General features: G+C 44.7%; 1 long non-coding RNA gene across 1 annotated transcript; it reads left to right on the top strand.

The window, feature by feature from the left end:
• Positions 1-13016: 13016 nt before the first annotated feature.
• LOC121076622 lies at positions 13017-19221 on the top strand. Its single transcript, XR_005823630.1, has 3 exons — positions 13017-13107; positions 15986-16043; positions 17796-19221. It is a non-coding gene; the product is annotated as an uncharacterized LOC121076622 (long non-coding RNA).
• The last annotated feature ends 2 nt before the right edge of the window (positions 19222-19223 follow it).

Genomic DNA, 19223 nt, shown 5'->3' with positions numbered 1-19223 from the left:
AGGGTATGGCACCCAGCAAATGCAGTGTTGGGGCTTCTCAAGGGTTGATCACCAGGGGAGCAGTTTTACTTTCAACTTCCCAACAGAGTCTGAGGGTGACAGGACTTCCGTCATTCAGCCACTTGGGATTTGTTTAACACTTATCAAATTTCCCTCCTAAATTGCCTTCCACAACTTCCCTTCTCTATGAGGGGTAGAATTCAGCCCAGGCAGTCTGAGCACTGCTTTGCTCATCTTCTATTTCCTCTGCTGGGCTGCTCTCAACCCTTGTCCCTTCAAGATCAGATGAAGAGTACTGTTTCCTTTGGAGCTGCTTCCTCTCCTAAAAGCACAGCTGCAGAATGGCTTGAAGCTTCCCTTTAGGCACAAAAGGGGGTAGAGCTGCACAGTGGAGACAGCTGGCTAAAATTAAATTTCTCACTAGATGTGAGTAATGCCAATGAACGTGTCAAGAACCCCCTGTGAGTGGACAGCAAGCTCAAACATGAGATGATGCTATCAAAATGACTTTCCCAACATGTGTCTTGACGTGGTATTGCCCTGGTGAGGTGTGTTGATTCAGAGCACCTCCAGCATCTCAGAGCAAAAACACCCTTCACTTCATACTTGAAAGCCAAATGTGTTTCTTTTAATGTTCTAAATTCATACTAATACCTGAAGGAAGCACTGTCTGTTCCAAAGAATCCCAAGGATCGATGCAGACAACAGATCAAAGCTTGCAATGGGGGAGTTGCTGTGACTTTTAAGCTCAGCCTGAATAAGGTTAAGCTACCTATGAGCCCTGTGCTGTAGAAACACAACTCGTCCTTGCCCTCAGCCCTACCTCTGAGGGCTCAACAGCAAGAAGCAGTAGTGGACAACTAAATGCGAAGAAGGCTTTCCCAGAGGTGACAGCAGAAGGGAGTCGAGGAGGCAATCTTCCATTTCAGAATGCCACGAGGGTTGGCAGCCCAAATTTTGGAAGAATACCCTGGAATTGACAATGCCAACATGTTAGGGCCTTGCTTTCCGAGTGATCATGGTGGATCGGTGGCTCTGCAGTGATTCAAAAGGAACACTGCCATCTAGTGCACTTTGAAGACAGCACTTTTGTACCACTGGAAATAACGGGATATGGGGCTGTGCGTGCACAAGCTGGAGGCACTGATCAATAGCAGAAGGCATTGTATTCTTGTTGTGTAAAGAAATGATGATTTAAGTCACTGGTGATCTAATTATGATGTGAGGGTGAGGGGAAAGAACAAAATCAGATGCTACTTATTTTGCATTAGCAAATCTTTAGCTGGAACCTGCGGGTGATCTACAAAACCCATTTCCACGTGCTTTGTGGAAGTAAGTTAGTCCTATGCTGCCTTAGTGACGTCTGATCATTACCTGCAGTGTATAACCTGCCAGGATGGGCGCACTGTCCCCCATCTTGTGTGCCCACTTGCCCCAAAGCTGTTCCCCAGCAAGAGTGATGGATCTAAGGACTCCTCTTGTCTGAAAAGCTGGGCTAGAGCGCACACACCTCTAAAAGAGGAAACCTGAAGGGATCTCATCAAATGAATGATGGATTAGAAAGCCTCTGCAGACTTCTCCTCGTTCAAAACTGACTACCTCTCATCCTAGCACATGCGAAGCTGCAGGATGGCAAAATCCTGCCTGTGTCACCCTACAGCAGCTGCCTGGCCCGGGGCAGCCGCACAGAGCTCTGCACTGTGTGGCTGCGTGGGGGGTCTGTGATGGGGAATGAGGCCACAGGCTGGCAGAGGTGATCCTCAACAAGGAGTCATGCAGGCTCATTCTATCAGACACATTACAGATATTCCCCCACTCCATTTCCTTAGTGCCAGGTGAAATAATGTTCTGTACAGACACGGGGATGGCTTACTCTTCCAGTGCTAGATTTTTTGTAATGTGCCCTGCTCATCTGACCTGTTAGGAGACAGTTCCCTTGCTCAGGGAAGGAAAACACAACAGTTTTTGGCTCTACAGCCTCTTCCGTGTAGGAAGGAGTGATCTCTCCCTTCCCATCCTGCCTGTGAAGTAGGTGAAAGTTCTTCCATGGTGGATCATGACCCTTATGGAGGTTGTAGGAGGATTCAAAGAGAACCAGTGTTTATGCTAGCCTTGAAATGGCTAATTAGTTTTAATTCTTGGCAGCAGCTCAGAAACTACAGCTGTTTCTCATGTTCCTGCCCTGCAGCAGCAAAGCTGTTGCCTGCAGTCAGGGGTAGCTAGCTGTTCCTTCCTGGTGCAAATGTCTTCAGCCAGTTTTTCCACAGCCATGAAAGGGCTGAGGCTCACATTGTTTTTTCTTGAGCTGACAGGAAGATGTGTTGAAAACAACTGCATTTGTGTGGGGGCAAGGAGAGAAGCTATGAAGACCTAGGTCAAGTAATAGATTCCTCACTTCCCCATTGCTCTTGGTTAGTGAAGCGTTGCTGCAGAGCTGGATTTCTGTTGGCGATCCCTCCCAAACTATTAGATTGACTTCCTGACTTGGTCTTCTGACGCAGGTATTGCTACTGGATGTCAGTGTAAACTTTCAGACTTTTTTTTTCTTGCCAGAAAGTGCACCCAATTTGTCCCACACCAGGTCACTCAACAATGTGTGGGGATTGCTTATATCCTGACCAGGCTGGTGGCTCTGCTCCTAGTCACAGCAGAAGTATGCGCTTACTTAGCAACAAGCAGCTGATGAATTAATCTGATCCCTCCACTAGATGGGATGGCAGCACCATAATTTCTAAGCACTTACGGTTAAAATGTGAAGTTCCAGCACAGCCTGCTCAGTATGACAGGTTCCTGTGCCAGATACTGCTAGCCAGGGGCTATGAAAGGTGAAAGCACTTACTTCCAGATCCTCTCCATCAGAAAGGGCACAAAAAAGGAAATGATTCAGTGCCCCAGAGCCATGATACATAGATGACTGGGGCTGACATCATCCAGCAGTCAGGCAACACGATGCCCCTGCAACCCTGTAGGTCATATCCTAATGTGAACGTAAGTGAGGCAGTGAGCAGAGGCTGAGAGCTGTCACTTCTGCGTTGTCACTACATGCAGTGTGTGTTGTTAGCTGTCCAGAGAATGGAGATGAGCTTGTTCTGGGAAGTGGTAAGAGAGCTAACACTTATAGGTCTCTAGCTTTAATACTCAGTGCAATCTTATTCCATTATTGCAAGTATGGTAATGTTCACCCTGCCCGTAATTGCAATTCTCATTGTTTATCCCAGAGTAATGCTAGCAAATAGCATATAAGTTAACAGCTCTATTCTTCTTGCTTCGTGCTCTTAACTGTGGGCAGAAGTTTTAAATATTACTGCTTTCTGATGGAAAAAGACAAAATGAGCAAGTTGTCCAAGGACTCTCAGCAAGCTGACAGCACAACAAAGCAGTACCTGTATGTTATGATTTCCAGCCTCTTGAACAAGATTCTACATGATCAGGGCCCTGATCACATTAAACTTCACAGGAAGCCAGACAGACCCTATAGAAAACATCTTGGGTTCTTATCTTGATGGTGCAGTAGACTAGACATTGATTGTCTTGAATCTAATTTTTAAGGTACATTCTCAATGAAATGTGAAAATCAAGTCTTGTTTATAAAAATATAATACACAACTTAGTGTTCAATATTTTAATCTTTTTACTTTCAATTTTCAGAATGACAAACGTTTTTTTGTCCTGACACCACTTAAAAGGGTTCATGTATTGCCAAACTAAACTGGATGGTTGAGTAGAAGACAACAGGAGTTTGTGGGACTGGGGAAGGTGTGAGGATTAAGTGAGGTTTCTGGTACCAGCGTGAGTTGGTTAGCAGTGAAGTGATTGTATGCTTTGTAATTTAATGCCTAGCATTATGTTCCAGAGTTGATGTCCCCTGGAGAGGAACTGAATATTTGTAATTCCCCCCAGTCTAAAGCCTCAGAGGCCAAAAAAGCAGTCAGGCAATACTGCATCAGGTACATTCAGCTGATGCTTTCAGTGCCCCCCTAGTAACCCTAAGGACTTGCATTCTGAAGCACAGTTTCATGGCAAAATATAAATGTTATTCCCGGAGAATCAGGGAATGCTGTGGGCCCTATGTCACATCTACTTTGAGCTAAGGGCCTCTCATCTTTATACTGGTATAGCTTTGAATTTCAGTTGTCATTCATGGTGCATGTTGCAACCACTGTCACTCACTTGAACAACAGTAGCACCTGTGTATAAACATCCTCACAGTGCTGTCACATACTGGATACTGTGAAGAAGGCAAAATCTCCTCTGTTCTACACTTATTTTCTGCCCCACAGTGCAAACTCCATCGAAAAGCGCTGAGTTCTCTCAGTGTATTAAAGACACTTCAATTCCTGCAGGACAAAGAAATATTACAGGGTCAGAAATGTAGGTATGAGTCTCCTGGGCATCACCTTGATGTGCTAGCACTGCTCCTTTTTAGCAATAAGCACAGCAGCAACTGAAAGGGCTAACTCCAATGACTCCATGTGCTTCTGCTATGCCTGGGCAGAGTGCTATCTCATGCTGTTGCACGAGGCTGTGCTTGCCTTGGCTCCCAACTGTCCATCTCAGAAGGTCTGTGGGTCACCTTTGTGAGCTGCTACCCTAGTTATTGCTTTACGTGTTGTGTATCATTCTTGCTCTTGGGACTTGTGGCTTTCGTGCTTTGCTGGTGTCAGCATATTTCTAAAGGAACAGCTTTTTGCTCCTGTTGCAGGCCAGCTTCCCCTGGATCAGGCGATACCCACCCTGCCTGGGGTGGACCAGCGAAGACAGATGCTGGCCACCTTGCCTGTTGGCATTATTTGTCTAGCAGTGATGTTCAGAAACTGTGTTCCACAACAAGGGCCTCATTTAACAGACAATAACACACAGATAGTTCCCACCCACAGAGAGCTCACTGCCTAGGGTTATGGAAAAATATATCAAGCAGAGGTCAAAGAATTGTAAAGGGCGATAATGCAACACCGGCCACCCTGCTTTCCATGGGCCTCTTGCCTCAGGGGTGACAGTCAACCTTGCCTGCGTACAACCAGCTGTCTTCCTTAATACATACATACACACATGTGTGCGCACACATGCAGGCTGCACATAAATTAAACAGCCTTTGGAGCGCTAACAAACAGCAAATGCTAAATTCAAGCCAGATGTGATCCCCTCCCTAGACACCAGCGAGCAGCTTTGGGCTGGAGCTCCATGCTGGTGGAGGTGATTTGGAAAGCGGGCCTGGTGGGAAGGCTCCAGCACTTGAAATCCAGGGGAACCCTCTAAGGCCTCGCTTTTCCTACAGCTTAACAGAATTCCTAGACCCAAGCTCTATCCTAAAAAGGGGGAGTCTGTTGTAACGTCCTTGAACTTTGCTTTAACACTATATGTTTTGGAAGAAAGTAGATGGGGGCATTTATGTATATGGTATGGGTTATGTTCTATTTGGATGTTTGGAAAACAAAGGCGTATAAGTCTTTAGAGTGTGACAATAAAGAGGATCCTGGTCTTCTGCATCCAGTTCTGTGTAGGCATCTCCTGGGGCCCTTGAAGGTCCAAGGTTTTCCCATTAATGTTTGCTCAGAGCCTCATACTCACTGTAGCAGAATACTCACTGTAGCAGACAGCTGAGTCAATGCAGGGCTGAGCAGCTGTGTGGGATGCAAGATGCACTGGAAAGCCTGCTGCAAAGCATCCAGCTCCACGGCTTTCAAATGGACAGCGAACCTGGAGAAAACAGTGGCCCTGGCACTCAGAACGAGCGCCTGTGGGAAAGGAGCGATTAGAATGGGCTCATGGATTAGGAAATCTTTCGTGAACAAATTTGGAGTTGCCCTTGAAATGATATTTCTTCCATTTCAAAAGACTGCTGCTTCTGAGTTTTCCCTTTTGATTAACTAAGAATTGCATCAGTATCCCCGTTATTATTACTAAATAAAACTGTTTGAGTTTCAGTCCATAAAGTTTGATCAAATGCATTTTACTATTGCTGTCTAAACATTTCATCTGGTTAATGTCTAACTCCAAGTATTTTTTAATATTTGTACTTACTAAATTATTCGGAGAGAAGCTACTGATCGCAGGCCAAATGCTGATGTCATTTACACCAACAATTAGCCCAACATTGCTCAACTTCTGTCAGGTGCTGCCAGGGTTTGAGGTTCTCATGTTCTCCCTCCTTTCTCCCAACAGGTGGCAGCCTCTTGACTTTTTTCCCCCTCCCGGATTTTTTGGCTGAAAGCAGCACAGAAAACACCCCTATTGTATGTTTGTCTCGAGAAAGATTTTTTTTTTTTCTTTTGTACCCCTTGATTTAACTCTTGCTTGTCAGGCTAATGGCAGTGGGAGGGAAAAGCCAGTCCCTGAAGGCCAGAGAAGTAGAGGAGTGGATTTCCCTATTAATACATGAAATAATAGGGATGGTTTCACAGTCAATATGTCATGAAATAGCTGTCAGAAGTCTGAGTCAAATGTAATGTGAATGTTCACAGAAAAATGAGGCAAGCCCAGCTAAACTGCTCTGCTATGACATGTTTTGGGGGCACAGCTATCTCTTGCAAACACTTCTTAGAAATTTATTTTTTAAAAAAAAAAAAAAAAAGCATTGAGTGGCTAAAAAACCCTGTCACCTTTCATGCAGACTTTTGAAGCCTTGTTACAGATATAAATTAAGGCTCATCAGCCCTGCAAGGCATGAACTACAAGTCTCTTACAGCTGGAGAAGCTGAGACACCAGAGGTGGTCTACGCACAATATTAGCACTAGGTGTAAGTATTTTGGTGAGGGCTGAGATCTTTTTATCTTGGTGTTATAACAGTTCACTCCCCACTGTGCCAGCAGTTATAATGGTACAAAGGTACATTATAGTGGTAAGATTATTCCCTTTGCCCACATGAACACATTATTCTGATAAAAGTACTTTAATACCAATATAGTTGTGTTAATACTAGAGTTTGTACAGCTTTACTGATCTGGTACAGTTAAAGCAAAGCAGTACAACCTTGGCATATAGATAAGGACTAAGTATCTTATCCAAATACATGGAGCAAGTAAATGACTGATCTGGGAATAGTACACAGCAGTCTTCCTTCCCAAGCTGCTTTTCAGATAGCCTGAAACCATTCTGTTCACATTTCTTCTCACCAGAGGGTAACACAAAGCATCATTGTTTGTCAAAATGTCATGGCTTAAAAAGAGATGCCACCCTCTTATTTATAAAACTAAGTGAAAAAAACATTCAAAAATATCTTCTTTCCATCTTCCTTCCAGTGATACCTGATGTTAGTGGGGCCTGATGATAGATGCTTGCACAGAATTACTTGTGAAAGGTTTGTTGTATTTTACATACGTTTACCAATATTCACCCCAAGTGGATGGTTAAAAAAAAAAAAACCTTTCACAGAAAGATCCACTTTTCCAACTGTCAGGTGGAAGTATGACAGTGGCTTAACGCAGTACATTTATCTGCTTTAGAGTTGCATGGTGGTACTGCTCCTAACTCGTGAAGTACTAGAAATGGCTCTGTCCCTAAGGCATTTCAGGAAGCTTCACGTTGCTCTGGTTTCTTTTTGCCTTGTAGGTGTTTGACACGACCTGCTGGGTCCTGCCATGGGGACAGCCAGAAGATGTCAGGCAGCAAGGAGGAACGTGGCCCTCAAGGTGAGGACTCATGCAGGAGACAAGGGGCAGAGGAAGAGGAGAGATGTGGCAGAGCTGTGCGTGCGGTATTGTCCAACAGTGTAACGGGATGTGCAGTGACAATGAATGAAAACGAAAAGGCAATGGTCCCTTAGGGTTGAAATGGTTGGGGCAGGCTTGCAGCTGAACCTTATGTAACAATCACGTTTTAGTCACTTTGGTCTCCATTCAAGTTGTTTTATTTCTGATTTTGCATCCCTATCTGAGCCACTGCATCTGTCGCTGTTGTAGCAGTTCACACAACGCACTATTGTGCTGTTGTCCTCCACAGATTAGCTTTCCTGAGTTGTTTTCCTCATGTGTTCACCAAAATCCGTCTTCCTTCTTTACCGCTCAAGAGTTTTATGGGCAGTGTGGGCTAGAGGTGGAGTTCTCCTCTGTGAGGACAACAGAAAGCCCCCCAAAGCACTGATAATGTAAGGGTTGCTAGAGCAGGCATAGGTTGATCTGAAAATGAGCCAGACTGGAAGATTTCGGGTTAGTCATCAAGCCTGAATTAAATATTTCTAAAGTTCAAGACTTTTTTCTTTTAAGTCTACTTTCTGTGGAAAAACACTGCTAATTCAGTAATTCAAGACAAAAATTAATTTTGAATCATCTGGATTTCCCTTGGGAGGAAAATTCTGCTTTTCAATGAGCTGGAAGTGATGTATCTTAAAATTCCCAAGCAACAATCTTATATTGGTATTTTTAATTCTGAAGGCCATTCCCATGAGTTTCTAGTATTTTTAAAGTAGGTCAGATTTTGAACACAAAAAAGCTAAAGAGTTATGCCCCTTTCATCTTTTCTTAGGAGCAATAAGCCTTTTTGGTATTATTGCTGGCTTAAATATTAAACAGGAAGCAAATTACATTTCCAGTCATTAAAGTACAATAGAACAGCTCTATTGTCTGAATCAGTGCAATATTAGGCCAGATTGTCACAGAATGCTCAAGAATGAAGTCATATTGTAAGAATGTAATAAATTAAACTTCTTATGCTTTTACTGTGACTTCTGCCTGACAAGAGATTACTTCTTCATTCCTGTCAATGAAGGTAAGAAATTTGGGCCCCAAAACTTAAACGTGGTAAGCAACTATACAGAATTTGATATTCACACACATTTACTACAAAAATGCAACCTGTTCTGATGTTGCTGCTTACAAGATTCTAAGCCTACTGATCTTTGTACTGCGTGACCAGAAAACTTATTTTTAAGATCTGTTTTAAATGACTCCATAAATAGAGGGATTTGCGTGCAACTCTATTGGCTTGTAAGGAGTTGTGCTCTATAGGGCCTTAGCTCCAAGGAAAGCTACAGGTGGGAAATTGGCCTCTTGTTGTAACGCTCCTCTGGTCAAACCCCTGCTCATAAAACTGCAACACTAGGAAAAACCTGAAAGATCTTGCAGGAACAATAGCTGACAGTATCTGACAGCCGCTGCCTGGTAGCCTCCCAGAGGTGGTGCCCTGACTATATACTACCTAAACTAAGCAGAGGATGGAAATTGCTGCTGCTTGGAGCAGCACTGTGCTCCCCTTGAGCTGCCTGACATCATCCTGTCCCTAGGTAAAGCAGAAGTTGCTGGCTGTTGCCAAAAGACAGGGATTTTTGGGTTGCTTTCTCCCAGTGGTGCAGTTCCCACCAAGGCAGTGTGCCACTCGAGATCTTCCCTCCTTGCCTTGGACAATTGTCCAGACAAAGTGGTTGGCCCTGATCTGATGTAATTTTTAAAGCATTCAGTACTGGGGAAACTACGGCCTCCAAGGATGCCATTACAGTGCTGAACCCTTAGGAGGTTTTCCCAACATCTGAGCAAAAATGCTGCCACAAATGAAAGCGGTTACTTTTTGTATTGACCCAGTGGATTTGGAGAACAACTTATCTTCAGTAATTTTACTTAATGCAAGAACTTTGTGATGTTCCCCTCTTCATTCCTTTCCAGACTAAACAAATCCTGTTCCTCTGTCCTTTTTTCATAGGTCCTGTTACTGTTCTCCCTTCAAACCTTTTTTGTCTCTGATCTTCAGAGTCTCTTCTAAATGCAGTGTCTGAAACCGAACACGGAGTTCCAGCTGAGGCTTCCTTGGCACTGAGTATAGAGGAACTACTTCTTCCTGGGCTTAGTTTGACTCCTGTTTGTATACCCTAGAATGAGATTTGCCCTTTTAACCTTTGCTTTGTATTTCACTTGTGGTCTAGCCTGACCTCTTGGATCCTCCTCGGGAATATTTCTGCCTCCGTAGTTATTCCTATTTCAGGAGAAAATTCCTCAGCTGTTCCTATAGTTTTGTTTCTATACCATGCTTAGTCTGGTATTTAGTAGAATTGCTGTTGGTTGCAACACTTCATCTATTTAATGCAGTCGGCTTGCATTATAACCATGTTCTCGGAGAGGTTTGTAACATTTTCGAGCATAATTTTTCAATCAAAATTTTTTAATTGTGCTATCCCACAGTCATTAATGACAGTATTAAATAGAAGCAGACTTGCATCACCCCTGGAAACATTCCTCCCCAGTTGTGTCAGCAAATCACCAATACCTTGCTGGGCATCTGAAACAGATCTTATTCCTACCAAAAACAGAGCCTTGTGATCTGAGGTGGGCAACAAATGCTGTCCAAGGAGAGGAATCTGTTCCTCCATGCCTCTGTAGAATTACCTATCCTTCTGCAGTATGCCCTCTCATCATGTGTCCACATATTATCACCTATACCTGTTGTTATCTCAAGTTACTAGCTGGGAGGTTATCTGCTGTAACGGTCACAATAATTTCTCATTTAGAAAAATAACTCAGCTAGAGGAGCCTTCAGCTCATTCTAGACACTTAGTTACAGACTGTGAAAGATTTATGTATATGAAGTGTGCTCAGTTTTACTGTCATGCGCCATTGTTTTGACAGCCCAGATGAAGTTCCAGGTATGACATTATCAAACAGAATATGCCCTAGAGAAATTATTTTTCTGAGAGTTTTACTCCACACTCTCTCAGCTTAAAAATGCAGAACAGGCCACAGGAAAATGGGAAGAAAATTAAAGCTTTGATTCAGCAAAGAACTCTGGCGTATGCTTACATTTAAGTAGTTATATAGTCAGATTATGCTAGTGTTTAAAACCCAAGTACTTCAGTAAAATACCGAGCTGAGTTTGATGGGGTTCCTTCCCTTCTTTAAATGCCACTTGTAATTTGCTTACTAATTACTCCTGTTACAATAAATAAATAAGTAACCCCCGTGCACAATAAAAAAGGGTTACATGGGCTAAAAAATAAAGGGTGGGCTCTAAGTGGAGCGAAGGTTCACGTGGGGTGACCCACATGACCAGAACATAAATAAAAAGGTAATCCTTTGTTCAGGGAGTATAGTGAGGGGCTGGGGAAGAGAGATGGCCTTGTTTGGTGTTCAGAAATGGTGTAAAATAATGCTCTAAGGGAGTGTGAGCTGCTGAAGTCCTGGGCATGATGAAAGGAGAAAAGGAGCTGGGCACCCTCCCAGCATCTGGTACAGAACCAACCATCCAGGCAGGAGATGTGCAGACAGGCAGCAGAATCGCCTGAGCTGATGGCACCAGGAGGCTCAGTTGTGCAGGAAGGAACCCAATGGGGTCATTTCCTGGAAAACACTGGTGGCAAACTCTGATGTGAGAGATGGAGAAACCAGCTGGAAGGGGGGCTCTTCCCCACATGGCTCCCACAGAGGGATGCGAATACAAATGTGGGAGGCATCTTGGGTTAAGGTGATAACCTCAGATTTGGTGGTCCATGCAAAAGGAAGGACAGAAGAGCAAACAGCTGACTGCAAGGATGAGGAAACTGGAGAATTATGCTGCCTTGCACAAGACCAGACTGCAAGAGAAAAAGGAGATAAGAAGCTTGGGGTTCTTCAAAGGGATGATAATAGCCAAATTAAACTAACCTAGTGCACAGGAAGGAAAAAAGAACTATACTGAGGCGAGTTCGGCTAAAGCATGAAACCTCCTTTGACCTCAAAAAAAGAAAAGTCAGAAAGAGGAAGGTAGGTCAGAGTAACAGAATTCAGAAAGAACACTACGGGCATACAGGATTACAATCAAAAACTGACAGAAACAAAGTGTAAGAGGTTTTTAAGGACAGTAAAAACTTTGTAAATATGTTCATGTGATACTTCAAAAACTCAATAACCAAAGTTATTAAGCAGGTTTTCTTTATTCTGATGTGGGTTGCGTGGGGGATTGTGCCAGCTAACACACCAAGGGTTACTGCTATTGTGCTTATATTAACGGGGTAAAAATGTTAAGGTCTTGGCTTTCCCTTTGAGGGGGTGATGTGGACTGAATGATGATTTTAATCAGGTTTAGGCAATCAAGTGTCTTTTTTGCACGTTTTCCTCACTCAGGACCCTTGTGAAGGAGCCAGCGGTCCAAGCCTTCTTGGAGACTCAGAGAGTGAATCCTCGTGGTGCTTGTGGCGACGGTGCTTTTTGTGAGGTTGCTTTGGGCCAATGTATGCGTACCATTACTTCACGGTAAAACCACCACTACTGCTGGCCGGGGGCGCCTCAGAGCGAGCCCTGCACACCCGACTCGCCCCCACCGAGGCGACAAGCTTCTCCTCGCCTCTCTCCCTGCCTGCCTGCAGGGCCGGGGCCGGGCTCGCCCAGCCGCAGGAAGGAAACAACCCCGCGTCCCTTCCTCACGCACCCCGCCCGCCTGCCCGGGACGCGGCACCGCTGCCTGAGGCGATCCTGGCCCCCCCCCCTCCGCCCCGTTCCCGCCTCGCCCAACGGCCGCGCCTCGCCCCCCCCCCCCGCGGCCGTTAAGCGCCCCCCCCGCCTCGCGCCGCCGACCCCCGCGTGCCGGGGCGGGGGCGGAGGGCGCGGCGCGATTGGCCGGCGGGCAGCCAAGCGCGGCCCGCTCGCTCGCCTCCTATTGGCCAAGGGGAGGGAGAGCGCCCCCGCCCACCCTCCTTCTCTACCATTGGCCGGCCGGGCCGGCCGGGCCCCGCCCCCCCGGGGTCATTTAAGTTTATGGGGGGAAATAAATAAATAAAGCAGGAAATAGAAATGCGTAGAAGGGGGGGGGAGCGCAACCTAACCTGCTGCTCGAGGGCGGAGGCGCCCGCGGTGGCCAATCGGCGCTCAGCTGCCGGCAGAGAGTGACGTCTCGGCGGAGCCAATCAGAGAACCAGGCGGCTGTTATCATTCCCGCGCCGGCCAATGAGAGGCGTCACGCTTTCGATCGACGTTTGTGCGGTCCAATAGGAGGCGCGCATAGCGGGCCGGCGAGCGCGGCTTCGCCTATAGAAAATCCCCCCGCTAGTCGCCAGGGTGCGGGCGGGCCCGGACCGGGGGGGCGAGGCCCAGGTGGGGAGTGGCGGGGCTCGGAGCCAATGGGGGCAGGGCAGCGGGGGTGCGCGGGGGCCAATGAGGGGGGCCGCCTGTGAAAAGCGCCGAGCCGGTGCGCTGAGGGGGAAGATGAGAGAGGTACCGCGCTTCCGGGGTCAGCGGGCGGGTAGGGGCGGGGCCGCCGCTGATGCCACGCCCACCGAGGGGCGGGGCCAGGGGGAGGGCGGGGGGAGCGCTGAGAGGAGGCGGGGCGGGGGGCAGCCGTTGAGAAGCGCGCTGCGAGCCGTTGGGCTCCAACCGCCGCCTGTGAGGGGGGGGCGCGGGGGGGCAGCCCCGGGGCTGAGGTGCGAGGAATAAATGTTAATGAAGTGAGAGAAGGGGGCCGGTGCGGTGGTACGCAGAGCTCGGAGAGAGGCTCTCGGGTCAAAGTAAACGTTTGGGGTGGAAAAGTATCTACGTAAACGCTGCAACTACACAACAGTCCTGAAGTCTGAATACCTTCCAGCCTTCCTGAGTGCTGGGGAGGTGCTCTCACACAAAATTAAGTCCCACGTGAAAATTAAGTCCCATATAGGAATTACATCCCATACAGAAATCACCTCCCATGTAGAAATCCTGTCCCTGCAATCCTGGAGCTAATGTGGAAACGCCGTTCCCTTTAGCATCTGAGGATCCCGGGGCGCTTTGCAACAAAAAGTAACTTAAAACAAAAATAGCTCCATGGTAGGAAAGTAATGTCATCCTTCTGTAAGGAACTCCGAGGCAAGAGTGTTTTTAGCAGCTGGGCTGCCGTCGGTGGATGCTCCGAGCACACAGAGTTGACTGGAAGGAGCCTTCCTACCCCAGTGGAAAATGTGGTGTTTGTAAACTTGCAGTTTTCTGCAGGAAAGTTCCAGTTTTACTGGAAAAAAAAAATAGATTTTTCTGACCAGAAAATTAAAGTGATGGTTCGTGGCTACCTGCCTTGACAACCTCTGTCAATTCCACTTTCTGCTCGCGGGGAGAAAGCACGGTGAACAAAAGCTTCCCCTGTGAGAGAGCTTCGTGTCCCCCCCCAACACACACACACAAGGAATTGCTTAGACTTTTTATTCCACAAAGGATGTGAGAGCTTTACTTTTTGTCCTGAAACACAACTGAGCATTTTTTTCATAGGATGAAAATTCCAGTGTTTGGCCAGCCTGAATCAAAACTTCTGGAAACTTGGGGCCAGATCTTTGGCTTGTACAAACTGGCTAGCTCCATTGTGTTTAGTCCACAGAGGATTTGGCCCTAGTTAATTAATGGTTCACCCAAGGTCGTGCAGTGAGTTGATTTTAAAGCTGGGAACCGAATCCAGAGCTGTTATTATTCAGTCCTGTCATATATCTTGAAGTTTACTGCACAACATTGTATTTTTCTTAGACAAGCTGGATTAATAAGAGCCAGAATCCACGAGACTCTGATTGCAACTTTTCTTAAAAATCGTGCTCTGAAAATCTATTCAATTGTGATCTTACTAGAAAAGAGAGTAAATATGTTGTAATTAGTGCATAGGTGACACTGACTACCGAGGGAGAGAGAGGCCTGAAAAACTGCTTTTGTTATTTAAACCTTTCTTTCAAAGTACAAAAGCATTTGATTGGCACTTCACTGATTTAATAGTCCATTTGTAATGCAGGAAGAACATTACAGAAGATTTTAGCATTATTTTAAATCTCATCATTTAATCTGTAGGTGTTTAAAAAAAATCCTCATTTCTAGCTGAAGAAAACTTTCTGATAGCACGTAGAATCTGCAACTAGTCAGTTGTTAAAGGTATGGATGTCTTGTGGCTTCCAAAATAAAATGGTTTGTAGTCTTAAAATAAAACTTGGCTTGTTTGTTGTGCTAGCAAATAAAGGAATCTTTCTGGCCAAGGATATCATGGTAACACTGTAATGTTAGGAATGGCATCCAAAGCCCCCTGCTTTAAAATCAGGGGGCTTCTGGCATTCGACCTAAAGAAGAGAGCAGTTCAGATCCTGTGCAGCAGTGAGGCCAGGTGCACAAGGTACCAGCTAGTTCATTCAATATTCTGCATTTACAGAGGCTGTCTTTCACCTGTGCTTGCATAAATCTGCTTTGTAAAGGTTGGATTCTTTTTCTGATTTACTCGTGGGGAAGATAAAAAAGCAACGAACCCAGACTGCCTCCCTACGTTTCTGTTTGAGAGTGGAAAAGGACTCTGTGAAGCTCACGAAGGCTCTTCTTTGCCTTCCAAATGTTTGGGGGGTGACTTCACAGCTAAAATATTATATGCTAGAAAGACCCTGAATTAAACAGCAGTGAAACGACTCGCCAATGTCAAAGAGCAGGCAGTGACAGAGTTTGCACAGACCCTCTGCCTCCCAGGCCACAGCTGCACCTATTGGCTTCATTGTCCCATCCCTCCCACGCACATGCATGCCTGGCATTGTTTTGGAAATACAGCAGAAACTTGATAATTCAAACTGATGACTCGGAGAGCCACTTGTGGAACTAATTTATTGGGTAAATTAGTGACTACATGTGCAGGCAAATTTGGGAAAGAAAAAAAAAGATGCTGTGTCATAGTGTATGATTTGTTCAGTTACTTCAAACAGTGCGGTTTAATTGTCAATGCATTAATTTAGTATACTGGAAAATATTTGTGTTCGATGTTTTAAAAGTAAAGTCTTGAAAGGTCTCAGCATGGTTCTATCCTCGTTGTTTAAATCTTTGAGGCGAATTGGTTTTCAGTTCTTCAACGAGGAGTTATAATTTGGGATTAGAAATTAATCCATAGCACCTATTTTATGGTACAGGATTTATGGCATGCCTCAGAGGTTAAACCATAGCCCTAGTAGACTGATCCGTGCTGTAGGCTTATTTGATTTCAGCAGGACTGCCTGACTAAGACAAATAGGATTTGATCCTTGCTGGGTAACTCTGGTCAAATTCCAGGTGCCTCTTAAGACTTGCGATTTCCATCTCGGTATTAGAAAATAAATGTGTTCTCTTTGTTTATTTTTCACAGGACCTCAGTATTGTTCAGTACAGTTTGTCATGTGAGGCTGTAAATCCCTTCAAGCAAGGTGGGGTTTTAGATTTGCAAACTGTTCCCAAATAATCACACCTGTACCGTGACGGAAAAGGCCGTCCTCTGGCCAAGCGTGGACAGAATTTAGGATGCTTAGTTAATTGAGATTCCAGAGCAACTGCAATTACTAATATAGAAGATGCTAGGGAGAAAAATAATTATTTTTAATTTGTTCAAAGTACCAACTTAATGTTAAATAATCAAAATTCATCTGTAATTGCATGCATAGTAGCCCAAGTAATCTTACCAGCAGTTTAAACTCTCCGAAGAGGCAAGCTATTGTCGAAAGTATGCACAAATTATTATGGTATTAAAAACAAAACAAAAACAATACAATGTCTCAAACTGGCAGCTTTTAGTAAACTTTGTTTGTTTATCCCTCCATAGTCATGCTGACCCTTGATCGTAGGTATCAGAGCAACACAAACAAAACAAAATCCAGTTCTTTAATTTTCATGAGCAGTATACTCCGAGATGAATCACTGAGCGATCCCAAAGCAGAACAAAATAGTTGTCATTGACAGGTTTTCACAACCGGAGGTGATTTCTGGAACCTCTGCACTGCTTTGTGAAGTCCAACATTTTGTATCTCCAGCAGTGTGAGCAGAATAAAAAAAGAGTTCAGGGTGTAGATTATCTTGCTCTTATCAATACTAGTAAATACTAGATTCTACTCTGATTTTACCAGATAGTCCTGAAAGATGCCTCAAGAAATGCCTAAATATAACCCTTTGTAATCAAATTTTCTCATCAGGGATAGTTCTGATTGTTTTGCTGTTTACTCAAAAAATAATTATTCCTTCTGCTTTCTCTTTCTCCTTCCTTCCTTCCTTCCTTCCTTCCTTCCTTCCTTCCTTCCTTCCTTTCTTTCTTTCTTTCTTTCTTTCTTTCTTTCTTTCTTTCTTTCTTTCTTTCTTTCTTTCTTTCTTTCATCATATATGGGGTCCAACCCAATTATTGCTTCTTATATTTTCATAAAAGTACGCTGAAGACTGAGTGCTTGTTTACTGGTTTTGGTTCCTGGCTTAAGACTTGGAACCCTGACGCTCTCAGCTCTGCCACGAATAGCATATTTGACTTTAGGGAAAATTGCTCCGTCTTTGTTTCCTATCTGTGTAACAGGAATAATGCTCATGTGCTGTCATCACAGATATTTGCAAAGGTATATACACGGAGAATTCTGAAATGCTGTTGTTATGGTTATGTAGAATATCTCAGTAGTAATTTCAGAGACTCGGTGCCAATTATTCCATTGGCTATTTGGTTTGACAGTGAGTGCCAGTGTTAGTAACTTCATAAACTTCACTGTAGTTATTCTGGGTTTGCATCAGAAAACAGAACGTGGCTTAGACATGAATTTCCTCTTTGAAATAACTGAAGTGACATCAGTGGAATTATACAGGAATGATTTTGGCATTGATATTACTGCCAGACACAGTGCTGAGTGCTTTGGCCTCATACAAAGCGAGCTGTCTTAGCAGTACAGGAGTTCAAAGCTTCTTCTGAGTTGTAGTATCCTCTTTACCATTTTAAGTTTTCAAGTACTGCAGCTAGCAAGTAGCGTTGCTGCAAGAACCTACAGGGTTTAAAAATGTGCCTGTACACAAATGACTTAATCCCCTTACTACCTTTGGCACATCCATAGGTCTAAAGCTTAAGGATTTCCAACTTTTAAAGGTTTTTTTGTGACAAGCTGCGGTCAGAAACGCCGGCTGTTTTTCTTACACATAGCACTTTATATTTCCAGACGCTGTAAACACTGGCCTTCAGCAAGCCTTTGTGTCACACATCACTTTATGGAAGAAGAAAGCAGAAAATCCCCACTGTTTCAAAAATGGGTGATAACTTTTAACTGTTTGTATTTTTTGCAAGCATCTGTCGAGGCACTGAGGTTTTATTTCTACAACCAGCACTGCTCGATCTGTGCTTTACCCTATGGTAGAAGTCGGGGCTTTCAGGAATAGTGAAACAGCAGCAAAGTTCTTTAAAACAGACTGGGAGTGCCTGGAGTTTGGTGTTCAGGCCACTAGAAAAGCTGTTCTTTGGTAGTTGTAAGTGCAATAGAATGAAATTTGGGGCTGAAAGAGCAGGCGCTGTTATTATTCTGTACAAGCAGCGATGCCTGTTTTGTTAGGCAGTTTCCCGTTTCGTAGCTGTAAAATAAATACGTAGAACCATTTGTGCTCTTTAGGTGGAATTTAGAGGTTGGGTCCAGCTTCTCTCCAAAACTCTCGCAGGACTTCTCCCCCATTGTGGCGTGTGAATAACAACCACCGAGCTCAACGCGAGGTTTTTGCATCGTGGCTGAAAAGAGGCGCCCCTATTTATAGCATTCAAACATTGGCAGGTGCAAGACTGGTGAGAAACTTTAGTCTCACACATCCAAAGTGGTTGTTGGGAAGAGTCTTCTGCGTGGTGGAAGCTGCTCCGAGCTGGGCCACGAGAATCAGCAGCCCTGCTCGGTGGCTGTCTCCTCGTTCAGATCAATCAGCTTGTATTTCCAGGAGGGGGTGTAACCAAGAAGGGCCTGATGGTGCTGATTGCAGTAATATACTTAGCTATGGCAGCTTTAGCTATTATTTATAGAAGCGCTAATTATATCAATAGAAATAGCAATATTAATACTGTTAAGTGTCAGAATCCACTCTTGACAGCATGAACTGAACGCAGCTACTGTGAAACAAGGCAGCCAGCTTGTCTCCCTTGTCAAACCACCAATATGCATTTCAGGAAGAGTACACACCCACCTTAATTGCTCGGGGTCTCACCGTTTTTGCTCATCTTGTTTTATCACTCTCATTTCAAGAAGAAAACTCCCGAGACTGGCTGTTCCCATGAAGCGCAGCCTGTATCCTGAGTCGGTCCAGGACATGCAAACTGTGACTAAAATGTCGCAGTGGGTTCCGGTTCAAAGCTGTCATTCTGCAATGCTGGCAACCGGAAAGTGTCTCAAAGTTCAGATTTGGACCCAAACTTTTTTTTTTGAGCCTGTGCTCCACCGCTTCTTGTTTACAAAATAGTTGGTGAAAACTCACATAGATTTCAATACCCACAGTTACGTGCAGACGACGTTATAACCAGCCTTAATTGGCATCTTTTAAAGGGCAGAAATCATATTACCAAAAAATAAACAAAACTAAGAGAAAACAAGAGCATATTGAGACTCGTTTTCTGG

Source organism: Cygnus olor, chromosome 1, assembly GCF_009769625.2.
Source record: "Cygnus olor isolate bCygOlo1 chromosome 1, bCygOlo1.pri.v2, whole genome shotgun sequence".
NCBI lineage: Eukaryota > Metazoa > Chordata > Aves > Anseriformes > Anatidae > Cygnus > Cygnus olor.
The sequence above is the reverse complement of the archived record's forward strand: the minus strand, read 5'-3'. Positions and strand labels throughout refer to the sequence as shown.